This window comes from Phragmites australis, chromosome 7, assembly GCF_958298935.1.
Source record: "Phragmites australis chromosome 7, lpPhrAust1.1, whole genome shotgun sequence".
Taxonomy (NCBI): domain Eukaryota; kingdom Viridiplantae; phylum Streptophyta; class Magnoliopsida; order Poales; family Poaceae; genus Phragmites; species Phragmites australis.
The window spans coordinates 28,839,206-28,851,084 of NC_084927.1; positions in this window are offsets into that span (position 1 = coordinate 28,839,206).

Consider the following 11,879-nt stretch of genomic DNA (forward strand, 5'->3'; position numbering starts at 1 on the left):
AAAGCCTATATTCTAGATAAGTGGACCATAAAGTAAACCAACTCGAATTAATCACCTGGAGAATCATTATTTATAATCACAACCTCGATGATTAACCAGAATATCATCCCGGTAGTCCCGACACATTTTTTGTTGCCAAGATCGGAACACATACCTTTCCAACATGTACATCACAACAAAGCTTAAGAAAGAGCGAGAAATTTTTCATTATATTACAAGTTCTTAAGCATGCAACAAGTTATCACAAAATTACAGCAAAAGAGAGCTAGGAGGAGACTAAAACCTGCACAACTCCTAACCAGCAAAAAAACTAAACAGCAAAAGACTAAAAGCTATACAACAAAAGGGGATAAAGCCATATGCCCTTAGTCTCCATCACAAAAGCACGACCACCCATAGTAGGATGCACTACTCTTGCCCATCACCTACATCGGCGGGCACGAAGTAGCCAAACACCGCCTCTCCCTCAGCAACAGAAGTACCTGAAAGCGCAAGCATGAGTACGAAGGTACTCGCAAGACTTAAACCATATAAAGCATATATACATAGCTCGACTCCAAGGATTATGCATTGATCATTAGCAAGGATGAACCACATGTTAAGTAAAACATATGACCTAAGCATCCTAGACATATGTGTGAGCGACTGAAACTTTACCTAAACATATGAAATCTACCCTGCATCTAACAACTGAGCAAGTTTAACTGTAACAACATGTATATCAATAAGTAACAAGTGCCCACATCACCATCTCCCACATACCGAACCACAAACCATACTCGAAACTCTATAACCGGGTGCAAATGAAACAAAAGCATGCTCATGACCGAGAGCGCATCAGTTCGAACTGTTTATACACCCTGCAGGAGGATACTCCTAGACCCATAAGACTTGGGGACCATACGGCTTATGCGGCATGCATCGCTCAACCTTTCCCAATCAGCCGCAACCGTATGCGGCATGCATCGCTCAACGCGGCGGTACTAGAACTACTCCCGGAGCAAACTAGTACCACTTACAAGGCCGCCCACTCACACCGTCGATGTTCAGGCCCCACAGAGCCACAATTGCGAAGGTATTCGGCTCGCCTTACCATTAGATCAGCATGTGGTGAGTAAGTTAAGTGCTAAAGCCAACTACCCCGACGATCGGCCTTAAACGATGCAAGCGACCTACGGTATCTAGTTTTCCTCTATCGACCTAACCAGGGGAACAACACATCCGGGCAAGACAAAACACCATTCTAGCACCGCCCATACCTCGTCTCATTCTCACCACTCATACAACCATCTCAACCTCAACAAGTGTATGTAACCATAAGGAGGTCCTATGCTTGCGAACAACGGGATGCGCTGTCGTTCGACTTCTATTGAATGACCTAAGCATGGCTAAGTATATAAGTCAAACTCATACCTAGACATTGACAACACCTCAAGGCTATAAGGAATATAAATACACAAGTATTCAAAGTAGAAGAATGCAATCGGCGTAGGTTCTACCCATTGGTACCTGGCACTGACTCACTAAACATGCATACATACATAAGCACATTTCATCAATCTTAGACTTATCCAAATTACACAAGAGGGATCAATATGCTTAGTTGCTTGCATTGTTGCCCTAGATCAGAAAGGTGGGGCACGTCGGGATCAAACTCAGCCTCTGGGATTGTCGGATCGGTGTTCTCTAAAAAGAATAATACGTGCAATACTATGAGTATGGATGAAATGCAACAATGCATGCCATAAGATGCGCAAAACATGCTAGAAGTGCAAACATGCGAACTAGAACAAAATTGAAACTCAAACCAATTTGAAAAATTGCCGAAAGTGCGAAACCTCCGGAGAAATCTCCGTAACCTCCGGACATATGCGGACTATCCGCAAAATTATGCAGAACATCCGGACATTTGCGCAACTCAGGCAAACTCCGGACTTCTTTCCAGATACTCCCGACATGTGCGGACCCTCCAGACTTTTGTCTGGACACTCCGGACCTGGGATGAAAATGTGTTTTCAACGATTCGTTGATCGATTCAACTTGAACACTAGACACACTCTATCTAAACATGGTCATACACTATATAAGGGGTTTAGATTCAATTAATTACGAAATGTTAAAGATTTAAACCATTTCAAAGACTCATTAAACCTCAGCGCGTATTTCATTAACCAACGGAATTTAAACACTCATCTCATGGCTCATAGTATTTTTAATGTGTAGAGCATGTTAATACAAGGCTAACAAAAATGGTTTCATAATCTTAGGACATGGTAATAACTAACCGAGACCTAAATAAGCCGAAACACATTTAATTAAATCACTAATTCTCAAAAATATTTTTTGGGGTTCCAACATTTTTAACACATAGTTCACACTCATACTAAGCTAACACAACTAGTCTCACGTCGTTTGGAATTCGGATGAATTAATTATGAATTTTACAAGCCTCAGCGCGCCTGATGAATAGTAACTACGGGCCCTCTGCACTTTTGCGGACTATCCGCACCTTTTTGCGGATGTTCCGGACTGCGAAACCTCTGGATAATTTTTCGGAGATTCCGGACTTTCCAGAACTACTCCTATTTGAGGGGAAACTTTGCTAAATCTATTTGCGGTCTTTTTCACTCCAAAGGGAGATATGTTTGGGAGAGTTTAGAGAGTCTAGAACTCAACTAACCACCTAACAACTCAATTTCTAAATCAAATCTCATCTAAATCCTCATTTTGATCCAAAATCTCAAAAACTCATGAACTTTGCTAAAACTCAAAATCGACCAAACAAACTACGAATTCTTGCCATAAGGAGCCTAAAAGACTTACTCAAGATGCTTGTGGAGTTGGGTGACCGTCGAGAAGTGGAGGAAATGGAGAGAAATCGAAGAACTCCGGTGTTTCTTGTGCTTCAACCATGAACACCAAAAGACATCAAATCTGGCCCGAATCTTTTGAGAAAAAAAATGAATTGGATGGATAAGTAGCTTATGAGCTCTAGAATGCAATGGTACCATATGCATACCTTCAATCATTCTCTAGAGCTCAGATTTGAGAAGGAATGGAGAGAGGGCTTGAGAGAGAGAGGGAGAGGGAGAGCTCCAGCTGCTGCACGGGGAGAGAGAGCACGTGAGAGTGAGGGGAGCAGGTGGGAGAGAGAGAGAGAGAGAGGGCAGGTGGGGGCTACCTACTTGAGTGGTTGGAGTGTGGGGCCACATGTGGGGCCCACAAGTAAGTGAAAATGGTCTATTTTCGCTGCGAATTCAATCCTTTTCTCTCCCGGATATCTTTCTCTCATCCAAATGATTTCAACGAATTTCATTAGTATTCCTAATTATAATTACGCAAAATTAAACAAAATGCTTAAAAAGCATGATTATGTTTAATTGCGTGATTAAGAATTTAGGACGTGACAATATTGGTGTTTGATCTCGGCTCCATCATGGACTATCAGACACCGAGTCCTAAGGGGGAGCCCATTAGTCACATACGCACCCTGATCAGGGGTGCGGCTAGCACGTTGGTTGCGGTCCCATCCCGTGCAACACCATATAAATAGATGGGAAGGGGGGTCCGACTGGATTATGATTAATTCACTCATGTCTAAGTTGTCTCTCTCATATCCAAAACCCTAATCCGATCCTTAAGCGTGCTGAGACCAGGTGAAGACCAACGCCGCCATCGGCCACCACCTCATCGACTATGTCCGAGCTTCACTAATGGACTGCACGTAATCAACATTTCATCGACTCATCATCTACATCATTGTTCTACTCCATCACCGACACATCTACTGATCCACATTGGCATCACTAGGCTCTGGTAAGATCTAACACTTCCGTTGTTGTCTGTTCAAATCATTGAGCTAGGACATCATGTTAATTACCTAAGGATTAGAAGCTAACATGAATCTAAAATTTGGCTTTCAGATAGCCTAAACTCGATAATAGGGCCAAAAAAAAACCCATGTAGGAATTAGCCTAGCCTATGAAGATGACAACCATATACAAGCCTTCTCTTAATTGCCTCAACCCTAAATTTCCCACTTCACTCCTTTCCCCATCCATCTCTCTATTGCACAATGGTTTTCGTCACCTACCTCTTGCCCTTCATCCATCCTGCAGCCTACCTATGTCACCTACATCAGAGCTTGGGGCTACTGCCCTACACCAGAATCCCACATCAGCGGGAAAATGATGAATCGATAACCCGTGAATAGGGATAAAAACAAAAACAGTAAATCCCGTTTCGCTAGAGCTTGTTTTCAAAGTCTTCCGCCCGAAGCAACCAAAAATGATCTTCCGAGGGAATGGAAACAAAAATGAAAACTATAAAAGTTCACAGAAAAGATTTTACGCTCTTCCAATCATTTTTGATATTTCTATTTTAGGGTAGGAATTATCGTCGGTAATTACCATTTCTCCCCAGCTAACGTATGTCAATTGTCAAGTGTCAACACGCAAGGGCCTAGGCCCAAGCGGCCAAGCCCAACTGCTAGCCCAAGGCTTCTACACTTCTTCAAGTCTTCTGTCAGCTGTCTTGATCGACAATCATAGCCCAAGGCTTTATTCTATTGTGATGCTTTTTGGACTCACGGTGGAGGCATAACTCTTGTCTCTTAGTGACTTGAAGGACACGATATTTAATATATGCATAACCCATGAGGCTATGACTATTTACTGCTTTGTTAATATCTATGATGATGCATTTATCACCTTGTTAAACTGCTAGTACTTTTTTTAGCCATGCTAGTATTATATTTGTCATAGGAAGTTCACTTTCGATGGTTCGGTGCTTTCGGATTTGAATTATTGATTCTCGATCGATACTACCATGTTTCAGCCCCGACAAAACCATTTCTGATTTTATCGTATTATCAACACCATATTCATTTCTAGCATTACAATTATCGACTTTGTTTCCAAGAGAAAATGTGAAATTGAAAATGGTTTAGCCCTTTTCTGGTTGTCTTCGTATCAGTTTCATCCCTACCCATGAAGATGACAACCCGACAGCATGGTCCAAGCCCTAGCGGCGTGACTCAACAAAGAAGACTACCCAGCGGCAAGAGGGGCCTGCAACAATGCAACTCTGTGGAGATGTAGGACAAATCAGAGAAGGGTTGATGAGGTGACCTCCTAGTTTGCGCCTTCACCTAATTCGACGACAATTCAAGAGCAACGGACAGATGACCCCATCGTTGGGCGGTGGATCTCAGCAGCTGGCGGTGTGAAAAATGGGGACACCAACAACAGTGGGATGACGATGCAAGCTCAGGCATAGGGGCACATGCCAACTGTTCATGCTTCTTTTTTAAAGGGGGGGGGGTCATTTTTTTCTTTGAGGATTTTAGTTCAAAGCACTAGGGATGAAAACGGTACAAAAACGATAAAAAAGGGATAAACCACTTTTACTTTCACATTTTCTCTTGAAAACAAAGTCAATAATGATAACACCGGAAACGAATATGACATTGATAATACGAGAAAACCAAAAATGGTGTTGTCAGGTCGGAAACATGCTGGTGTCGATCGAGGATCGATAATTCAAACCCGAAAGCATCGAACTGTAGCTCTGAGTGCTAGCTCTAACTTATGGTGCCTTATTTATGCACTACTAAAAAGAATGCCCAGCAAGCAATTCAGTCGTAGCTTCTTCTGTTGTATCATGTGGGCTAAGTGATAGGTATTTGGTAAGTGCTTCTAGGATTCCAACTTTAGCTTACCACGGCCGACTGGGCAAATAGACAACAGGAAGTTGGGCTGGGAGGGTGGGAGCCTTGGAGGCATGTTGGGCTGTGGGTCGCACCCGAGTTGAGATGGACCATGGGAAGTAGAAACCGGAATTCTAGACAGTAATTTTCGGCCCAAAATTGAAGAACTCGAAAATGATAGAAAAAGGCCTAAATCATTTCCGCTATTATTTCCGCAGAGTTTTCTCGTTTCTATTTTCATTTTTTCGATATATCATTTCCAGCTGCTACTGTTGAAAAAATTCGAAAACGATCTTCATAATACCGAGAATTATCGTTTTCATCCCTACAAAAGCACCATGTAGTGCTCGGGCTTCGGGTTTTTCCATCAGGAGGGCTCAAGTCGTAATCTAGCATTTGTGTCAGGGCTCGAGCTTGAAGATTTTTGGTTGGCTTTCTTAAAACCTGATCCAAGCCCGACCCAGCTTGATGTTTGATCAGGTCTAGTTTGGCTTTGGCCTACACTAAATAGTAGGGACGGTAATGAGTACATACCCACTAGGTAATACCACCCCATACTCGTGCTTGTCCTAATCAAACATGACTGCTATAATACCCATACCTGCCCACAGTACATTGTTTACCCATACCAGTACCCAAGAAGGTAACCGGTACCCTATGGATTACCCACACCCGGCGACGGCTAAGAAGCTGCACGGGGCGGCAGTGGCTGGGAGACGGCATGTGGCAGCAGCGGTGGCAGCTGAGAGGCGACACGAGGTGACAGGCCAAGGTAGTCGACAGAGGTTGCGGCACTGGGCGATGCTGGCACTGCGACGATCGTCAAAGGCACTACCGCACTGGGTGACTCACCGAGCTGCCACGCACTGAGTGTCAAGGGCCCGAGCGGCCAAGCGGGACTATGACTGAGGAGGCTAGGGTGACTCACCGACCGCCCAAGCGGGACTGTGGCATACTGCCTATGGGAGGCTGGGGCCTAGAAGCGATGTTGCATCGACGCGTCGCTATCACACTGTGGTAGCGTGCGGCGGTTGGGCAAGGCCACGAGGGGAGGGAGACCAGACTAGAGATTACGGAGTGCAAATTGGGGAATAGGGTTTAGGGGCAATGAATTGGAAGTTGGGCAATAGGGTTAGTCCTTAACCGGTTAGGCTTTCTTACGTGGGCGGTGTGCGGTAAGCCGTTTGGGCCAAGCAACATAGGAGTTGGGATGGTGGCCTCGTGGGGACTCTAGACGTATGGGTAAACGGATTTAGATACTACGAGAACGTACCTAGCTAAACCTATTCCATTCGATAGGTGAGATTTTTACCCGCTAATAGACTCATGGGTTAAAAAAAAAGCTCATAGCCAATCTCTAATATAGTAATTAACCATCAGATAACGAGTAATATGAAGCTATTGTCATCCCTACTAAATAATGCAGACGTGATCGGCCCACGAGCTACAGCTCCATAGCCATGTTACGTTACATGACAAGAAATAATCTGAACCACTACAAAAGGATCGGACGGCTGGCTCCATATCCGCTCGCAACCAATCGTAACCCATGAGGAACTTCCTCACTGTCACTGACATGCGGGAAGAGATACTTGTGGGGCCCATTCATCAGTTACTATGTAGTAAGCGCCTATGCGGAGGGCACCAAGGAAAATCTCCGTCCGCTGCACTACAAGCCTTGATCTGAGCCACACGATATGATGGAACAGTACGCAGCGAACCCAGTTCCTGTTCCACTGATATGTGAGGATCTGTGCCGGCGAATGCAACTACGTATCCTCTTGCACACATATAGGTTATCTTGATTGTTTATCTTTCTTACATGATAATTATCTATTTGTTAATTCTTTTATCTACTTATGATTTTTTCACCTATATTTTCATATAAATCTCAATACAGATAAATGATTCTAATAAGACGTGCGTCCGCAAGTTCTAGCGAAATTTGCGTGTTCCTCGCGTGCCGGTGATCTCCTGCCTCACCTCGACGGCCGCCGCACGCCAGCCCACTGAGGGAGGCGGAACCGCGGCGGAAGCATGACCGGAGATCCGGAGCATTTCTATGCTCTTTCGTCCGTCTCAATTGAGCTGCATACGTTCTCGAAAAAAAGTTGAGCTGCATGCCGATTGCAGGCAAATGACATGGCTGCAGTTTTGCAAGAACGTCGCTGCAAAGGACTAGTATTTGACACGGCTTGCAAATTCTGTTTCTTGTGTCACTTAGCGAAGCTAATCTGGCCATTGGAATGTCTAGCGCCTGGATCTTGATCCGGCAAGAAACAGGAGTAACAGCTTGCATAGCTTTGCGACTCTACACATGAAAGAGAACAATTTCGTTCGGAATCGGGCTGGACAATGGAATAAGTTGGGCTGCAATGTTACTAGTTAGAGAATCCAGAACTGCAATGTATCTCGAACTGTGAAGTTTTGCAGTCAGCAGTTGCGGAGACAGGAAGAATTCGTTTGAAGTTTCTGAATACAGGTCTGACAATATAACCAGAGCAATTCATTACCACACTATAAATTCATCCATGAACTTCGTCAAAGCACTCAGATAGCTCTCATCAACATGAACGCGGACATTAGAACCGTAAACTCAAAGAATTTTATAACCGACACACTTCAGTATTGAGTATTGACATAAAAAATCACGCGAGAACAAGAACAATAGGGCACTACAGTGATACAAGCAAAGGGAAAAAAGCACACAACAGCACTGACTATTTTTTTTAAAGACAGCTTTATTACACTAATCATTACATCAAACTGATACAGTCACATAAGAGTTATCTTGCGTCTCTGTGCAGGCTGCATAACCAATATGAACACAACCAACTTAATATGTACCAACTGGAGAACGTGCTCATAAATCAAGACGACCCTGCTACTTGGTGGGCAGCGGCTCGGGCGGCGCGGACTGCTCCGGCGCGCACCCGCCTCGGCGCGACCACGGCTCCGGCCGAGCAGGTAGCACCCCAGCGCCAGGAGGATCACCAGGAGAATCGCCGGGATCGATATCACGACGCCAAACATGGCTGAACCTGCCCGGTTCCCTCCTCTTCTCTGCAAGACCCGCGACTCCGCGAGCGAGGCCACGAACTCAAAACACGCACTCGGCGTTCTGTGCTAGAAGCCTACAAGGAACAAACGATAAGCACCGAACCTGAGACGTAAAGAGTGAGTAGCGCGACTTCTAGGGGGTATCCAGCCAGAATGCGAAATCACTGATGCGAGCTGTGTGATGACAGGTGACCGCAACTCAGGTCGCGGATTGCTTCAGCATCGGTGGCAGTAGTTTTTTTTAAGTACAAGTCATCACACTTACTCACGCAGTGCGTCCTATAACACTAAACTAGATTAGAGACATAAGGTCACGTGTGCATCAGAGAAGACTCGAACCCGGAAAGGCAGTAGTGGACGCTTCGGAGTTCGGAATCACCTGAAGTACGAGCCATTGGTCGTTTGACCATACGATGGGCAAGTCTGGACGCTTGGCTTGCCTGGAAGATGCCAGGAGAGGCCAGGAGCAATCGTTGCATCCATGCTAAGGATGCATTCAGCAGGGACAAGTCTCAACCGCCTGCTCAACTAGACATCTAACCAATACTGCTCCTCGTTTCCTGTACTGCTTTTGGGAAATAGCAAAAAAGAATTGCATTCCAACTAAAGGCTGCCTGGTAGATTTCTGCATTTGATGGCTTACGGGCTTGCGACAATACAAATACAACAGATATCACTGTTGAGATAATCCAGCTGCACGTTCACTGTTTTTCCTTAAATTAGTTTGCTTCATTTCCTTTTCTCTGTAATTAGAAGAGCATGGCCACGTCTTTGAGCTGTGCGAGTTTGTTGGAGCTCGTTCGAGCGCGTCGCGCGGCATGACCGAATGTGGGGTGCATGCCGCGCATGGCGGGCGCAACGCCCGGCCACAACTAGCTTAGGTTGTTCTCTAAATAGCAAGAGGAAATACAGAAAACGGGGCTAAGTTTTCGCAGCACCAATTCAGCGCTCTCCACTCTTGTGTTCGCGTGCGTTCTAGGAGCTCACCGCCTGCGAGATTCGGGGTGAACTCCAACAATCACAGGTTACTGCTTGACCACATGACCAAGGCACGCAGCTTCAGGAGAAAGTTGTAAAAATACTGAATACAACAGAATTGTGGTATGTTGACGAAACACAGCGGTATAACAATCATGTACAACACAAGAGGTCATATCTTGCACACATCATTTTTTTTCTTCTTCACTAACAGAAACACCAAAGACTTTTACCTTACAGGCAAGATACAGAAAATGGCTACACGGTAATAATTGTCTCATTAGTTCTTCTCTGGTTAACCATAAACAGATCTCATCTGGTCATGGTTATGTATTGCCTTGCATAAGATAGTTTCCACCTTGAAAAATCGTCTTCAGATTACTGCAAGGCATAGAAAATCAACCAGATCGGCATTATATTCCAATGAACCAGTGAGGAAATTCTTCTTTCACAAAAGAAAAGAAAACCAGTGAAGAGACATATAATATTCAAAAAGCTAGTGATGAAATGATAGACATGTGGTAGTTTTGCATAGCCAAAAAAAGTGATTTCAAGATTTCCAGAATGGATGTCATTTCACAAGAACATGCTCACTGGAAGTTGTGTGCTTGGATGTGCTACTGTATCTACTCCGTTATATTCACGAACTAGCATCTTCACGTAGCCATTTGAGTTCCTCACAAATAACCAATTCAAAGGAACATATGACAAGTTGGAAACACTTTTTGCACATTATTAAATGCCAAACAACTGAACAAGAGTAGACGAAACAGAAATTGCTTAGTCTGAAGGACAAGAAAACTGTACCTTTCAAAGAACCCAAGGAGATATCGGAGAATGTACCAGAAAAGGCAAATCATCAATATATCTAATTATAGTCATGTGATAACATGTTACAAATCTTTTATCGATATTCATAAGTAATTGGGAGCACTTAGTGGTAAAAGGACAATAGCACTGAAAAACTTTAGATATTCTAATATTCTTCGACACAATCAGAAAAACGTCCTCACTTGCATGAAGACAGTAGAGATATTCTAAAATTCTTCGACACAATCAGAAAACCGTCCTCACTTGCATGAAGACAGTAGAGATATTCTCTTCGATGCAGTAAATATCATTATCTCAGTTCCTAGGACTATCTGTGTATAGTGGAGCTGAAGTTGACAATGCATATGATATGAACATTAGCGTCTAAAGAAATTGGACGTTCAAAAGCGAATAGAGTGTAAAACTCTTACTTGCAGGATAACCAGGGTTGCATGCAGCTTTAAAAAAGTTGCTTGAAGACAACATGATCCAGGGGCAGGGTTAGCTAAACTCATGGACACAACGGCAATACTTTCCCTTCTACTGAAAAGGGAATTGGGATTCCTGTCCTACCTGTTTAGTGTTATGAGCTTTCAAACATCTGTTGAGTTAGTGTAGCTTTTGGTTTAAGTTTGCAGGTCTATTGATCTCTTTACGTTCTTATTTTCCCTGCATGTGTCAAAAACAAAATGATTCTGTCAAAAGCCTAATGTTAAATGAAACGTTCAGAGTTCCTAAAAATAGAGAGAATTGAGTTACTTAAAGTCTGGATTAATATAAGAAGGAAGTGATAGGTTAAGGATGGAGCCCCATTAATGATTGACAGACCACTGCAAGATCTGCAAGATAAATTTCTGAACTTCCAAATCAATGTGTAAATTGATATGCAAATTATATTCCCTGGATGTTCGGTGCTAGAAAATCACAATCTTACTAGCGGTTATTTCTCAAATGAAGCCCAAGGATTCTGGTTGGCAACCAAGTAAAAACTATAAGTTATGTTACAGGCTATCTAAAGATGTGAAATTGCTGCAGTAAAAGGGAGAAAGACTGCTCTTTTTACACAGAAATAATGAAATGCAAGCGGATAAATCCTAAATTCCAGAATCCATCCACACGGATTTCGCAAGCAAAACGATGAAAATACAACTAGACAGAGCCGGGTACTAAATCTACAAAGATAACAGAGAGGGAACAAGAGAAGCAATCGGGAAAGGATACTGAAGAGGTAGCGCTCCCACCAATCGAGCATGTAGAGGCCGATGGTGACATTGTAGAGGTGGGTTTTGCGCCCGATCCAGTTCATCCTTCTCCCCGCGAGGCC